Genomic DNA, 12,519 nt, shown 5'->3' with positions numbered 1-12,519 from the left:
CTTTATAATGGTAGTAAATAGGGGGTGAGATTTTGAAGCCAAAAAAGGTGCATCCATCCATTATAAAAGTAATCCAGGGGGTTAATAATGGCCTTCTGAAGCATGATATTTTTAAATACATCTCCAATTGTGTTCATCTGAAAGAAGGAAGTCATATACACCTTGTATGGCTTGAGGGTGAGTAAATTATCATTTTAAATCATTTTCGGGTGAACTATCCCTTTAACCGGTCAGAACTCACCACTAGAACTAGATCATATTCAGACGCTCTGAAGCAGCTCAAAAGCCATGATATAACTGGACTATAAAGAGCTATTGGTAATGTTGGCTCATACAAGCTCTTGCTTAGATTCATCAGTGATATTATGGTCTGAACACTGAATATAATAATACAAAAGAAGAGCTTTGAACTGTGAGTGAACTAATTTGTGAAATATTGTGCAGTGAACTTAATGTTCCATCAAAGAAGAGAGTTCTTCATCTGGGGCTGTTGTCCTAATCTGTGCAGTACCACATTTGACCTGTAGGGGAAACACAGAGATCATGTGAATGAAAAAGTGTCCTGTTGTAGATCAGACGGTAGAGGGCGTTGATGTCAGCATAAAAACTGACTGAAGTCAAACTTAGAAAATCAAGTTTTTGCTGTTTAAATGCAGGCATGCATTTCTCATTTTGTTTGCACTTTTGTTTCATGTTTGTTTATTGCCTTACAGTGTGTTTTGCATTCAGAAGATCACAAACAGACTTCTTAATTCTGTACAGTGGCCACAAAAATGTATGTCTGAATGTCATTGCATTAGATAGGAAAATATCAAAACAAGTAGCATTTGTTTTAAAGAAAGATGCACAGAGTTGTGTGAACTTGAGGAGCATGTGCACTTAAAATCAGCAGTTGATTCAAAGCAATATAGTGCAAAAATCAGCATCCCAGCTAACAAAAATATGTTCTAAGAACGTTGTGATAACGTTCCCATTATGTTATGAAAACGTTATTTCTGAATGAACGATTAAAGGCCAGATAACTTTCTATTAATATTACTGGACGAACGTTCGTTCATAACTTTGAATATTAGCTGAGAACATTCCCTTGTAGACTTAAGTGTCCATTTTTTGGGGTCACTGTATCGGGTATTACCTCCATTATTATTGCTGTGCACATTTAGTTAGTTTTAAATTACACTAAGTTGTCAACATAACAGTAATAATGAAATGTGCAATGTGTTGATATTATAATTATAATGTACAATGTACTTACATAGAATGTAATTTGTAAGTCAGATATTTTTGTGATTTTGGTGCCTTTTGAAATTAAAGTATTTAATGCATATGTTGTTTTAGCTTGTGTGTGTGTGAACATTTAATAGTATAATAACAATAATGTGAGGCGTGTCCATTTGGAAGAATCATATGAGAGTGGGAATGAGAGCGATTGCCAGCAGTGCGGGGTACAAACACACACACACACACACTCTCACACACACACTGCTGAGTGAAGCAGTTTCGGTCGACAGGTCTGAGCAAGAGGGCGAGACTGGGAGGCGTGTGAACGGCAATGAGTATAAGGAAAAATTTGTGGAAAAGTGTGTGTGCTTGTTTGTTTAAGAGTGATGAATTATTGGATTTGAGAGGGAACATTTTAGTATCAGCCTAATAATCTCCCCATCTCTCTAAGTTTAACGAGAAAAAAATTCACTTGAAAAATTCAAGAAATACATTTAAGTTTTAAAGGACAGAGTATAATGCACTAGAATTGATTGTGTCTGTTTAGTTTATCTGAGTGTTGAAAAGATGCAATTGCCTTAATTTCTGTCTACCCAGATTTTAAAGGATTAGTTCACTTCTGAATGAACATTTCCTGATCATTTACTCACCTCCATGTCATCCAAGATGTTTATGTCTTTCTTTCTTCAGTCAAAAAGAAATTAAGGTTTTTGATGAATTCCAGGATTTTTCTCCATATAGTGGACTTCACTGGGGTTCAACGGGTTGAAGGTCCAAATGTCAGTTTCAGTGCAGCTTCAAAGAGCTCTACATGATCCCAGACGAGGAATAAGAGTCTTATCTAGAGAAGCCATCGGACATTTTCTAAAAAAAATTAAAATGTATATACTTTTTACCCACAAATGCTCGTCTTGCACTGCTCTGCAATGCACCACGCATTATGTAATCACGTTGGAAAGGTCATATGTGACAAAGCGAACATGCACAGACTAAGTCAAACGCTCTTTTGAAGCTGGAGGAGAAAATGAGATGTACTTTTTCACCCTACCGCGGTACTTCCGCCTACATCACGCCTCACGCGTCAACTTTCCAACATGATTATGTGTGGACTGGAGCATCGCAGAGCAGTGCAAGACGAGCATTTGTGGGTAAAATGTATATAATTTTATTTTTTTTAGAAAATGAGCAATCGTTTCGCTAGATGAGACCCTTATTCCTCATCTGGGATCATGTAGAGCTCTTTGAAGCTGCACTGAAACTGACATTTGGACCTTCAACCCATTGTGAAGTCCACTATATGGAGAAAAATCCTGGAATGTTTTCCTCAAAAACCTTAATTTCTTTTCGACTGAAGAAAGAAAGACATGAACATCTTGGATGACATGGGGGTGAGTAAATTATCAGGACATTTTCATGTTGATGTGAACTGATCCTCTAATAAAACCAAAACTTTATTTTACCAAACTCCATGATCAGATTTTTTTTAACAGGACATGTGAACAATATTCTAACAAATTAACTTCATAATTCATAGCTTGCAGAATTTTCATATTTAAGATTAAGTAGTCAAAAATGTCCCTAAACAGAGCAAATCAAGATGCATTAAATATAAACACCCTTTCTTTTTCTTAAGTGTTTTTTTGCCTCAATCTTCCCATGTTAAACCCTGCCTGCAGAAAAAGATCCCCTTAAGCTACAATTCCCTAAACCCTTAATTCCTAAATTAAACAACAAACAGTGATTAATGATGAATAAAACACAAATCATGGTGTCAGATGAGTGCATGGAGCTGTTCATGTCATGTTTTATTGTTCTTCCTGCAGCTCCACTGTGAGAAGCTCTCAGATGCTAATCTCTTCATCCTGTGGAGGTGTTTTCTGATCGTACCGTGTCATTACCTCAAGTGTGACGGCCTCAGGCCCAAACCTGCACCCATCCTGAGAGATCACCCGAGGCTGCGCTCTTTAGCATCTCCATTCACACCCACAAACACACCCAGAGCGTTTATCTGTGCCATTTCACGCCTAGATATACTGTCCGCGTGCAACGCAGACATGTGGGCACACGTGTGCAGGTGCATGCAAACATGCACACGGCAAACAAATGGACGTGTATAAGAAGGATGTGCACATGAACATGGATAGTGTAGGATTGCAGTGTGTGTGTGAGAGCGAGAGGGAGGGCAGACGTCACATCTGTCGCAGTGTCCCGTGAGACATCAGACCATGAGAACCAGCTTCTCCCCAACACACTCACACACACACACTCCTCCAAAGAGCAAAAGGTCAGTGTCACTGCCTGAATTTTGCCTTCAAACACGTGATTGATACTTGATTTTGATTGGTCAGTGGCGGCATTCTGTGTGCAAACATTTTTAGTGACCTTTAGGCAAAAGTTGTGGTCAATAAGATTTTTTGTTAATACTTTTACTCAAAAAGGACACATTAAATTGATCAAAAGTGACAGAAAAGATATTTCGGTAACACTTGCATTATGCAACAATATTCATGCTTACCTAATGCACAGATAATCAAGTGTTAATGTATGACTCATGAAGAACTAAACCATTAATTAATGATTACTGCATCAGCAAATAATAACGTTTCTATATGATTAATAGATTAAGTAATATATGAATTGTTATCAATTAAATGTGTCATAATGTATTAATTTCTTAATAACATATTTTATTAACTAATAGTGTAAATTAATGTGTTAATTACCACAATGGGTTGAAGCCATGTACTTCAACTTCCAGCTGTCTGCTTTAATTAATCATTAACTAATGATTTGAAAATGTATCATCATGTTATGACTTTACTTGTTGAGGCACATGACTATTAACCACCTAAGTGTTACCGATATTTCATGTTATTTCTATTTCGAATTAATGTTATTTTGAAAAAATATATAGGCGTATCATGGTTTCCACAAAAAAAAAAAAAAAAAAAAAAAAAGTAAAGCAGCACAACTGTTTTCAACATTGATAATAATCAAAAACATTTCTTGAGCCGCAAATCATCATATCAGAATGATTTCTGAAGGATCATGTGACACTGAAGACTGGAGTAATGATGCTGAAAATTCAGCTTTGATCACAGGAATAAATTACATTTTAACATATATTCAAATATAAAACAGTTGTTTTAAATAGTAATATTTAATAATATTACTGTATTTTTGATCAAATAAACAGGTAACCAAATCTTCAACTCAGCTAGTTCAGTCAAATCCCATGTTTTATGTGGTTTAGCTGAAAATCCTCATGACATGGTTGAATTTCCTGCTTCTGAATCCAAGCGAGTGCGTGCTCGTGTTCCCCGTTTTTTCACCTCAGGATTTCAGTGAGTCTTTAACTGTGTGTATGTATGTGTGTGTGTGTGTGTGTGTGTGTGTGTGTGTGTGTGTGTGTGTGTGTAGTGTCAGGTTCAGAGGACTGTCAGCTCGCACGGCCTTTAACCATTAAACACATTAGCATTTAGCGTGGTTAGCATTTCACTACAACAGCTGTCTGTTACGAGTGGCCCTAAAGCAGTCTCTCTGTCTCTCACACACACACACACACACACACACACACACACACACTCGGGATTAAATTTATCCAGACGGACAGCAGCACACATTCACTCATCACATACAAAACTATTTATACTCACATTTTACCATTGTAAAGTCATATCACAAATGAGATCTGAATCTGAGCTGTTTATTTTTTATTTCTCCAAAGAATTTTTTAGAGGAATATCTGAGACTATAATATATATATAGCCTAATATATATAATTGGAATAATTAAGATTATTTTAATGTTTATTAAGATTATTTTAATGTTTTTGAAAGAAGTAGCTTTTGCTCACCAAGGTTTTATTTATCATAAATATAGTAAAGACAGTAATATTGTAAAATATTACAATATTACTCAATATCTCATAATTTAACAACTTTTTTCTCGTAATTTAACGAGTTTGATATCATAATTTAACGACTTTTTTCTCGTAATTTAACGAGTTTATTCTCAACATTTTATCTCGACTTTTTTCTCGAAATTTAATGAGTTTGATATCATAATTTAACGACTTTTTTCTCGTAATTTAACGAGTTTGATATCATAATTTAACGACTTTTTTTTCTTGTAATTTAACGAGTTTATTCTCAACATTTTATCTCGACTTTTTTCTCGAAATTTAACGAGTTTGATATCATAATTTAACGACTTTTTTCTCGTAATTTAACGAGTTTGATATCATAATTTAACGACTTTTTTCTTGTAATTTAACGAGTTTATTCTCAACATTTTATCTCGACTTTTTTCTCGAAATTTAATGAGTTTGATATCATAATTTAACGACTTTTTTCTCGTAATTTAACGAGTTCGATATCATAATTTAACGACTTTTTTTCTTGTAATTTAACGAGTTTATTCTCAACATTTTATCTCGACTTTTTTCTCGAAATTTAACGAGTTTGATATCATAATTTAACGACTTTTTTCTCGTAATTTAACGAGTTTGATATCATAATTTAACGACTTTTTTCTTGTAATTTAACGAGTTTATTCTCAACATTTTATCTCGACTTTTTTCTCGAAATTTAACGAGTTTGATATCATAATTTAACGACTTTTTTCTCGTAATTTAACGAGTTTATTCTCAACATTTTATCTCGACATTTTTCTCAAAATTTAATGAGTTTGATATCATAATTTAACGACTTTTTTCTCGTAATTTAACGAGTTTATTCTCAACATTTTATCTCGACTTTTTTCTCGTAATTTAACAAGTTTTTTTCTCGTAATTTAACGAGTTTATTCTCAACATTTTATCTCGACTTTTTTCTCGTAATTTAACGAGTTTTTTCTCGTAATTTAACGAGTTTATTCTCAACATTTTATCTCGACTTTTTTCTCGTAATTTAACGAGTTTTTTCTCGTAATTTAACTAGTTTATTCTCAACATTTTATTTCGACTTTTTTCGCGAAATTTAACGAGTTTGATCTCATAATTTAACGACTTTTTTCTCGTAATTTAATGAGTTTATTCTCAACATTTTATCTCGACTTTTTTCTTGTAATTTAACGAGTTTTTTTCTCGTAATTTAACGAGTTTATTCTCAACATTTTATCTCGACTTTTTTCTCGTAATTTAATGAGTTTTTTTCTCGTAATTTAACTTGTTTATTCTCAACATTTTATTTCGACTTTTTTCTCGAAATTTAACAACTTTAATCTCGAGATGGTTTTATTTTTTATTATTGCTTGGCCCTAATCCTCTTCCGTACAAAGTACATAATGAAATTACAAAAAAATAAACTAAAATTAACATAAAACTACAAATATAAAAAATAAAAGCTATTCAAAATATTAATAAAACTAAAATAACACTGACCCCAAACATTTGAATGGTATATATAATATTTGAATGTTATATTTTATGAATTTAATCAAACAAACATCAACACACACATATAGACCCACATGATTTCACCATTTTTATTGATCCTGGAACAACATTACAATCAACCAATCAGATTTTAGAGTTCACAGTTTATGTCAAGTTTAGGCTTACAACCAGTGATACATCAGTGTTATTCATTTCCCTCTGATTTTAGGGACAAGTTATGGAGTAGGGTTAGGTTTAGGGGTCGGACAGGAATGTTGCTCCAGGATCCGCAAAATATGTTGACCCAGGAACGTGTCTGGCAAAATCCCACACTTGCCTGATGCATCTACTTAGAAAGTGACACATGAACATATGAACACTCAACCCCTGCTGTGTGTATCTGAGTGAGAGAGAGTGAAATCTTCTTCTCATTGATGGGCTCAAGTGAAATGTTATATGATCGACACACTCCTGGCAGAGACACGCATCCGCTTGGAGCGTGAGAAAGAGACGTTAAGAAAGAGAGAGTAAAGAGAGATGCCAGAGGATCGAGTTAGAGCGAGGTCAAGGAGACAGAGAGCAAGAGAGAGAGAGAGACATGGCGGTCTGCTATGAGCAGAATGCTGTGAGATATTTTGGAGGATGCTGAGCGCAGGAGTTTGTCTCAAGGACACTGTCTGAATGGTGAGCAGCTTAAAACCTTCAACAAGAGCACAGACAGAGATGGCTTGTGCCACATGTTGTACAACGTCCACAAGACGATGGCAAGAACACAGAACACGCGCTCGATAAGTCAACGAAAGCCCCGTGAGTGTTTAAGGAGTCTGTTTTTGGAAAGCGAGAGGACCAACCCCAGGGCGAGGTCTGGACAGCAGTTGTCGGAGACTTAGAGAAAATGATACAGCGAACAGCTGAGAAACAAACACACACACACACACATCAGCAAGAGACAAACATACCAAATGAGAGAAGAGAAGAGAAGAGAAGAGAAGAGAAGAGAAGAGAAGAGAAGAGAAGAGACAAAACACACAAAAAGAGTCAAAATAAGAATCACAGCCAGATAAAAAATACAGATGGGATGAAGCAAGAAAAGAGTTTTAATTATCTTTATTAAAGGGATAGTTCACCTAAAAATGAAAATTTGTTTATCTGCTTACCTCCAGGGCATCCAAGATGTAGATGACTTTGTTTCTTCAGTAGAACACAAATGATGATTTTTAACTCCAACCGCTGCCGTCTGTCAGCCGTATAATGCGTGTCATTGGGAATTACATCTATAAGAGTCAAAAAAACATGCACAGACAAATCCAAATTAAACCCTGCGGCTCGTGACGACACATTGATGTCCTAAGACAAGAAACGATCGGTTTGTGTGAGAAACCGAACAGTATTTATATCATTTTTTACCTCTAATACACCACTATGCATTCATAGTAACACCAACTGCGTTCAGCACTCGTTTAATGAGGTCTGATCGTGCTCTGACAGGAAGTGATGTCTAGCACTCACTGAAGCAAAGCGCGAGACATCACTTCCGGCATCAGAATGCGTTATTTGACCTCACCAACCGGATGTGCAGGGCAGTTGAACATAGTGGTGTTTTAGAGGTAAAAAATTATATAAATACTGTTAAGATATTAGGGTGCATTCACACTTGTAGTTCGGTTCGTTTGGTTCATTTGGTCTGGACCAAAGAAGAAGAAAAACATTTAGTCCTGGTCCGATTAGCGTTCACATTGGCAATTTTATCACCGAACCAAAAGATACGGAACCTTAAGGCATAGGGATACATTCACAACGTGATTGGTCAGATTTTATGACGTATTGCCTATTTTGAGACGGAATTTACCGAACATCCAAAACAATGCTGTTTGCTGAGGTAAATGCGCTCGTTGTGTGTGTGTGTAGCCTGCGTGTGATGGTATTTTGGCCAGCTGGGAACTCGTGAAGAGCTTATAAAATGTGTAAAGTAGTCAAAACACCGGCGGGAATCCATCCGTCACACACACAAATGATCTGCTGCATGGAGACGCGCGTCTGATGCCTGTGATGAGCAAACTCGCGACTATGACAAGAAAAACCGACATGCGTGAGGATTCTGTCATTTTTAGGGTCTCGTCTTCCTGTTTTTGGTTCGGTTACATGTCTTTGGTCCGTGTTGCGTTCATATATCATTCGAACCGCACCAGAGTTCGTTTGGAAGCGGACCGAGACCCATCTTTTCAGCGGTCTCGGTCCGCTTGTTTGGTGCGCACCAGGGTTCGGATGGCAGCGTTCACACATGTTCAAATGAACCGCACAAACAGAGCAATCGCACCAGGGTTCGTTTTAATCGAACCAAACATGACAAGTGTGAACACACCCTTACGCTCTCACTCACCAAAAGAACTGCATTTCTTAAAAAAAAAAAATGATCTCAGTTTCCACAAAAATATTCCGCAGCACAACTGTTTTTAACATTGATAATAATCTGAAATGTTTCTTGAGCATCAAATCAGCATAATACAATGATTTCTGAAGGATCATGTGACACTGAAGACTGGAGTAATGATGCTGAAAATTCAGCTTTGATCACAGGAATAAATTACATTTTAAAATATATTCACATAGAAAACAGTTTTTTTTTTAAATTGTAAAAATATTTCACAATATTACTGTTTTTACTGTATTTTTAATCAAATAAATGCAGCCTTGATGAGCAGAAGAGACATTAACATTCAAAAGTATCATTTCTGTTAAAACTAATTCTGCACTCATTTAAATTAAAGGCACAATATGTAAGATAATTGGATTAAAATTTCCAAAAACCACCAGAACAGTGTTTAAATCCAGAGAAATAAGCAATTTTAACCTGTACACACATGATTTACAGTTTTATTTTGTAGAAACCATGGAAACACCAAAGACGCTTCAATATATTATATGTTTCATTATACAAGGGAACAACTGTTTGGATACATTTACAGACAGAAAACTAATCATGTTATATAGCTCAACATGTTTAGTCTTATTATTTAAATCTCGTTTTCTTGATTTACCGCGAGTGCCATGTTTTACCATGCCTAATATCGATCTAGCTTACTGCAGAGTGCAACAAATGTCTCATAGCAGCCACCAAGCATTATAACAACTTTCAAAACACAAATGTATCTAATATGATAAACAGCGCTGCATTTCTCCACATACGCTTGACCAGAAGAAGCGGAAGCGGTGACTGTGGCATAATAAAAGTCCCGCTGCTCTCCAGACGTGTGTCGCGCTCGTCTCTCATTACAAATCGCTCCAGCGGCCTCGTTTCTGCTCGCACTCGGCCTTCATACTACAGTAACATTAATAATCTCATCCATGAACATGATTTCTGCCCGATTCCTGTCGGATTCTTTTTCCACCGTGAGGTGAAGACGACATCATCAAGCTATGCCTTTGTTTTGAATATGCGACCTCTAGAGGCGAAAAACTACATATTGTGCCTTTAATGCACATTGATTAAACTTATCAGTTAAAGGTTCCCTAGAATTAAAAATTGAATTTATCTTGGCATAGTCAAATAACAAGAGTTCAGTACATGGAAATGACATACAGTGAGTCTCAAACTCCATTGTTTCCTCCTTCTTATATAAATCTCATTTGTTTAAAAGACCTCCGACGAACAGGCAAATCTCAACATAACACCGACTGTTACGTAACAGTTGGGATCATTAATATGTACGCCCCCAATATTTGCATATGCCAGCTCATGTTCAAGGCATTAGACAAGGACAGCCAGTATTAACGTCTGGATCTGTGCACAGCTGAATCATCAGACTACGTAAGCAAGCAAGAACAATAGCGAAAAATGGCAGATGGAGCGATAATAACTGACATGATCCATGATATCATGATATTTTTAGTGATATTTGTAAATTGTCTTTCTAAATGTTTCGTTAGCATGTTGCTAATGTACTGTTAAATGTGGTTAAAGTTACCATCGTTTCTTACTGTATTCACGGAGACAAGAGCCATCGTTATTTTCATTTTTAAACACTTGCAGTCTGTATAATTCATAAACACAACTTCATTCTTTATAAATCTCTCCAACAGTGTGTAATGTTAGCTTTAGCCACGGAGCACTATCAAACTAATTCAGAATCAAATGTAAACATCCAAATAAATGCAATACACACATAATCTGATGTATGCATGCAGTATGCATGACGAACACTTTGTAAAGATCCATTTTGAGGGTTATATTAGCTGTGTGAACTTTGTTTATGCTGTTTAAGGCAGTCGAGAGCTCGGGAGGGGGCGGAGAGCACAAGCAATTAAAGGGGCCGCAGCCTGAATCGGCGCATTTCTAATTATGCCCCAAAATAGGCAGTTAAAAAAATTAATTAAAAAAAATCTATGGGGTATTTTGAGCTGAAACTTCACAGACACATTCAGGGGACACCTTAGACTTATATTACATCTTGTAAAAAAAAACGTTTGATGGTACCTTTAAATTCTGAATGTATATTCAATCCATTTGCTGTATCTTAATTTTTCAGATTACCAACTTTTCTGCACCCAAAACATAATTCAACAGACTAAATGTTGTTTCTTGAAACTCTACATATAAAAGTACATTCAGAGACAAGACCAGACCAGACTTGAAAAGATGTGAATCTTTTAACACTGAAATAAGAAATGGATCTATGAGATGTTGAGATTTTGTTGTTGGTTTTGTAGCACTAAAGCTACTGAAATATGAGATCTTTATATACACACACAAACAAACACACACAAATACTCACGAATACACACAATCTCCTGTCTGAGAAGATTATCAGATGATTTCAGCTTTGATAAACATGAGCGTGCGTGCACTTAAAATAACTTATTGTCTGTGTTTTTTCAGGTTTGTCTTTACTTAAATGTGACCTGAAAACATTTGAGTTCTTTTTAAGGACTTAAAAGAAAGATAAAATGATGATTGAGGTTATTATGCATCATGATTACAGCAAGAGACTATAAATACATTCAGGATGTCAGCAACAGATTTTACAGTCACTCATTTATGGGTTCAGATCTCAGTTCTGTCTGTTCTGTGTGAATTGGGCTCATTTCCTGCCATGAAGCTTGAAGCGTCTACTTTCTCACCAGCACACAACTATCAGTGTGTGTGTGTGTGGAAAGACTGCAGCCCGGTCTTTCTTAAATCCTGATGTACTGTCCCTATGTGTGTTTACACACACACACATGCGCACTGTAGGGTAAAGAGTACAGGCATGCTCAGCTCAGATTTGAGATTTCTCCAATGGGGGTTGTGTCTGTCATCAGCTTTAGAAATGCAAATAAAGCTTTATTATTCAAACTCTGGCGGGGGAGGGAAGGCACAGATGCATCAGGGCAGCATGCGAGGACTCGTTCGCAGTGTGTATGTGTGAAATTCATCAGGTGATTACAGTACTTCACTCGTTCAGGATCTTGTAGGTGACAGACGCCGTTTAAACCCAGTCACACTCACAGTCCGCTGCTCTTTGATCATGATGGAGCTCTGTGCTAGTTAACCTAACCTAGTAGAGTTATTCTAGTCAACCAGCCATGTTGTTATGTTGCATCTGATGAGATGCAAAACATCTCAAGTCAGACAAGCCCAAGAAGTTGACTAAAATAATTTGATCTGGTTAACTCACAGTCTCCGTAGACAACAACTTAACTTTTTAACTGCACTGCAATACATTCAGCCTTGTTTTAGAGTATATGTGACCATGGACCACAAAACCATTCATAAGGGTCATTTTTTTTTTAAATTGAGATTTATGAGTCATCTGAAAGCTGAAATAAGCTTTCCATTGATGTATGGTTTGTTAGGATAGGACAATGTTTGGCCGAGATACAGCTATTTGAAAATCTGGAATCTGAGGGTGCAAAAAATCAAAATTGAGAAAATCGCCTTTAAA

Source organism: Megalobrama amblycephala, linkage group LG18, assembly GCF_018812025.1.
Source record: "Megalobrama amblycephala isolate DHTTF-2021 linkage group LG18, ASM1881202v1, whole genome shotgun sequence".
In the NCBI taxonomy this organism is placed as follows: domain Eukaryota; kingdom Metazoa; phylum Chordata; class Actinopteri; order Cypriniformes; family Xenocyprididae; genus Megalobrama; species Megalobrama amblycephala.
The sequence above is the reverse complement of the archived record's forward strand: the minus strand, read 5'-3'. Positions refer to the sequence as shown.